This window comes from Procambarus clarkii, chromosome 51 (genome assembly GCF_040958095.1).
Source record: "Procambarus clarkii isolate CNS0578487 chromosome 51, FALCON_Pclarkii_2.0, whole genome shotgun sequence".
In the NCBI taxonomy this organism is placed as follows: Eukaryota; Metazoa; Arthropoda; class Malacostraca; order Decapoda; family Cambaridae; genus Procambarus; species Procambarus clarkii.
Window position 1 is genome coordinate 13188202 of NC_091200.1, and position 5000 is coordinate 13193201.

The window sequence follows — 5000 nt, forward strand, 5'->3', positions numbered from 1 at the left end:
TGTCGGGGCGCCCGCACAACCGTTCCATATCAATATGTATGTATATGACCAAATAGCAGAAATGTGGAGTGAATGTGAAGTCATTATAGTTGGGATTTTAATTTGTCAGTGTTCAAATATGGCGAGTCACTATAACTTTATGACAAAGTTTGTACCGTACTTTATTGGAAAGTTTGCTTATTCAAGCGGCAAATAAATCTACTCTGAAAGCAAATGTCGTAGATCTAATGCTAACAACTAATGGGGAGTTAATATTACTATATTGGTGGGTGAAGAGTTATTTTCAAGTGATCGCCAAGTTGCATTCAGTATAAATCTAATAATGAAACTAGTAGTACTTGCAAAAAAAAAAGTTTAAGAATTTGTAAATTCAAATTTTACACAAAATACGGTAAGAACTTTGATTCCTAGAATGAAACACATGACACGGAGAGAGCGTAGACGTAGTTTAAGACTTCTTGTAATTATTGCCTAATCAGCTTGACGTCGGTGATTGGTTAATTCACGGAGGCAACGATTCCTGGTCACATAGTGAACCAGTTAATAACAGCCTACCATACCAACCTGCCGGGTAGAAGATTGTCAGCACTGTTTCCCCCCCCCCCCCCTCCCCCCTAGCAATCGTTCATGTTTATAAATCTTCCCGATTTCCTTTATATCATTTATAACGTATTCGACACAATCAGGCCAGCAGACATTATGACTCAGGAGGTTTAGAAGGTATCCTATAGTGACTCGTCCGACAATACTATGTAACAGTGTTATTTAACGATCATATTTTACGTCGTTTGGGAATTGCTTACGTTGAGGGTATCAGGATAAGTAGGGATGGCGTGAAGGGCAGTATTTTGTTAGGAAAGATCCAGTGGTGTGAAGCCCGTGAAGGTTTGTAAGTAGTGGACGATAACAGCGAGAGTGTGTGACGCCTGGGTAAACCCCAGTGTCATCACCCCGTGGAGGTGTTGGCCATCATGTGAAGACCTCCACGTCGTCCCACACCTAAAATAAAATATGGCTCCTGGAGTTTATAATGGACTGCAGAAAAAAAAAGTATTTGTTTTTGTTTTGTTTTTAAACAAACACCTGGTCATTTATACAGTTACCCTAGACAGTAGGAAGAGTAGGTCCTCTTCCCCCATCATTTCAGAGGATAGTGGTACAGGAGTGATCACACACCCCACTGAGGCACACTGGGGGGTGTGATCAGTGGAGGGTAAAGCCGAGTGGCGAGTGTGAGCAGGACGCTGAGCTCAGTGAGATGACACACTGACGCTCTCGGGGCCGTCAAGGGTGAATGTCTGGTGTGTTATGTGGAGGAGGAGGAGACAGGGCCGCGGGGGTATTCATCCACGGAGCCAATAATACAGAAGGTGGGTAGGGGTGAGAGAGGCTGTGTATGTGTAGTGTTTTGATAATAAGGGCTGAGAGGGTAGTAGTATTTAAGTTGTAATCTGGCGGTGAGAAGATTGGAGTTGAGTTTTACCAATATGTTGAATAAATACAAGAGGCGCAGTTGGTAGAGCCAGATGAGCTGACTAGCAGGAAGGGATTGGAGAGAGAGAGAGAGAGAGAAAGGAAGGGGGTGGGAGGAGGAAGGGTTACAAAAATGCATCTGGTGAGAAAACCAGCTATCCTTTAAAGTAATTGGTTGGGAAAAAGAAGCTTAGTAAAACAATTATATTCTTATAGATTCAACTGGTAAAGGTATTCCATGGTTATCTTCAGGAGAGAGGAGCAACAGCTGGGGTAACACAGGCCAGATACAGGTGGTGAGAATAACAGCTGGCTAGATTAAGCCCGGATTAGCTGCAGGTGGTCAGAGTAAGAGTGAGAATAAGCCCGGGGTCGGTCAGGGTAACACGTGGAGGTTATATCTAGGTCAGCTGAGAGTAGCAGCTGGTCACTGTAACCCCAGGTCACTTACAGGAGGCGAGTGACGCAACAGTAGAAGCTGCGTTTGTAGGAGGCGAGTGACGCAATGGTAGAAGCTGCGTTTGTAGGAGGCGAGTGACGCAACAGTAGAAGCTGCGTTTGTAGGAGGCGAGTGACGCAATGGTAGAAGCTGCGTTTGTAGGAGGCGAGTGACGCAACAGTAGAAGCTGCGTTTGTAGGAGGCGAGTGACGCAATGGTAGAAGCTGCGTTTGTAGGAGGCGAGTGACGCAACAGTAGAAGCTGCGTTTGTAGGAGGCGAGTGACGCAATGGTAGAAGCTGCGTTTGTAGGAGGCGAGTGACGCAACAGTAGAAGCTGCGTTTGTAGGAGGCGAGTGACGCAATGGTAGAAGCTGCGTTTGTAGGAGGCGAGTGACGCAACAGTAGAAGCTGCGTTTGTAGGAGGCGAGTGACGCAACGGTAGAAGCTGCGTTTGTAGGAGGCGAGTGACACAACAGTAGAAGCTGCGTTTGTAGGAAGCGAGTGACGCAACAGTAGAAGCTGCGTTTGTAGGAAGCGAGTGACGCAACAGTAGAAGCTGCGTTTGTAGGAAGCGAGTGACGCAACAGTAGCTGCGTTTGTAGGAAGCGAGTGACGCAACGGTAGAAGCTGCGTTTGTAGGAAGCGAGTGACGCAACAGTAGCTGCGTTTGTAGGAAGCGAGTGACGCAACAGTAGAAGCTGCGTTTGTAGGAAGCGAGTGACGCAACGGTAGAAGCTGCGTTTGTAGGAAGCGAGTGACGCAACAGTAGAAGCTGCGTTTGTAGGAAGCGAGTGACGCAACAGTAGAAGCTGCGTTTGTAGGAAGCGAGTGACGCAACGGTAGAAGCTGCGTTTGTAGGAAGCGAGTGACGCAACAGTAGAAGCTGCGTTTGTAGGAAGCGAGTGACGCAACAGTAGAAGCTGCGTTTGTAGGAAGCGAGTGACGCAACAGTAGCTGCGTTTGCAGATGGGATGTTGACATTAGACTGTGACAAGAGTGGTGACAATGAGACATGAACATCCGGACCGAGATGGGCATCTTGTGTCATGAAGTCCGGCAGGAGTTACAGGCGATGAGTAGTTTGGTTTAACGAGTCCTGTGGAGGTACAGGCGATGAGTTGTTTGGTTTAACGAGTCTGGTGGAGCTACAGGCGATGAGTTGTTTGGTTTAACGAGTCTGGTGGAGGTACAGGTGATTAGTTGTGTAGTGCGTGCTGTAGGTCAAGATGCTCAGGTTGATGGTATGAAGGAGTTGGCAGTGTGAGGCGGCGAGTTGATTATAATGTGTTGTAACGGTGCGAGGAGTGTGCGCTCTCATTACAAATTATCGTATTGGCCGGCGGACGCCACCCACGTTATATATATCAATTGAAACAGGAATTTCCTTCAGTACTTTCGTATATTAATACATCTTCAGAAGGAGTCTGATGGAAGGAAATTCCTGTTTCAATTTTCCTCCGTGGTCTGACACTGTCACATTTTTATCACGTGTTTATATTTCGTGATTTACACACACTATATATTATATATAATCTGCATGCACAAAATCACAAGAGTGCCCCGACAAAACGACTTAAGCATCACTTTCAAAAAGTTTATAATGAAACACAGGAAGAATGTCGTGACGGTAAATGACTAAGAGCAGTGGCTAAGGGCAGATGGAATGCAATGCACATATAAAAAAAGTAAAAACAAATTAAAATAAAACTGCTATGTTGACTTCTGCACGGTGTGGTAACTGCAGGATAAAATACAAAGCCTGGAAAAATTTTAATTCTTTACTTATGAAAAAAGTAGAGTAGAACTCCTCCCAGAACGCTCTCCAGGTATACAAGAACATGATGTATCTGAAGAAAGGTTAAGGCCATGCCATGGGAAGCCAGAAGTCCAGGGTTGTGATACCTGGTTGATGGGCGTCTGGGAGTTCTTCTACTCCCTAAGCCAGGCTTGACTTGTGAGAGTTTGGTCCACCAGGCTGTTGCTAGGAGCGGCCCGGAGGCCCACATACCCACCACAGACCGGTTGGTCCGGCACGCTTTTTAGAAAACAGTCTAGATTTCTCTTGAAGATGTCCACGGTTGTTCCGGCAATATTTCTTATAGTCGCTGGGAGGACGTTGAACATTCTGCGAGCTTGATTCCATCGCATGGCTTCAATTGTGTGTTTTTTAATAGTGTTTTCATCTCAAGAATCACATTCCTGAAATGCATTCATTGTTTATAACAAAAAATGTAAAACAATTGCCAAATTGTGGAGACGGTTCGCACTAGCACCACACACAGTCATGAGTTTTGAGCCGGGATCGTTACGGCAGAAAGATCGTGGCCAATGAACTTATGGAGGAACCGGAAGCCATCAATATGCTGATGTTGTATACACAGGCTTTGCTCAGGCATTTGATGAATGTTGATCCGCTCGCATACGTCAGGCCGTGACCAGCTGCGTCCAACAGCCTGATTGACCAGATGACCAACCGGGAGACCGGGCCGCGAAGCCGTTGATCCCAGGAAGCTATTGAAGGTAGTCACTAGGTAGGTATCCTGGAAGGGTTAACCATAAAATGTGAAGGCTAAGGGAACAGAAGGTAATGTAGCTAGGTTTATTTTTAATGTTCAAACAAATGGCTAAGAGTGATAGTAAATGTAGCCAAACTTTTCCCACAGTACAATACAAAGGTCAGTCCTACGAGGCAAAGGTCAGTCCTACGAGGCAGGAGCCTTACACGGTTACCTATCCTCATCCGCATGAAAGATTTTAGATAGAAATACAACCCAAAGTTTGGTGTCATCCTTCGCTGGCGATACCAAAATGAGTATGAAATTGCATCACTGGAAGATAGAAAAATTACAACCAGGTGTAAATATGGTCTTACAGTGGGCAGCGGTGAGAAAATTAGAATAGTTTGGTACGGTTAAAATGAATACCTTAAAAGGAGTAGAGGATACAAGACTCGTCAGATCTCTTCCTAGAACGGAGTGAGCAAGTCAACCATCTGAGAATAATAATGTCATATGACCAAACGTTTAGAGAGCACAATAAAACAAACATTGCAACAACCAGGAAAATTCTGGGGTGGAGCCGGTCGGC

The 5000-nt window shown here is 45.4% G+C and overlaps 1 long non-coding RNA gene across 1 annotated transcript in view; it reads right to left on the reverse strand.

The window, feature by feature from the left end:
• The window catches only part of LOC123774646 (uncharacterized), a 2856-nt gene extending 1486 nt beyond the window's left edge, over nt 1–1370 (reverse strand). The window contains exons 1-2 of the long non-coding RNA XR_006774973.2: nt 1104–1370; nt 804–999 (exon numbers count right to left, since the gene is read on the reverse strand). This is a non-coding gene — a long non-coding RNA (uncharacterized lncRNA). The remainder of the gene's footprint in view (nt 1–803; nt 1000–1103) is intronic.
• Nucleotides 1371–5000: the final 3630 nt, after the last annotated feature.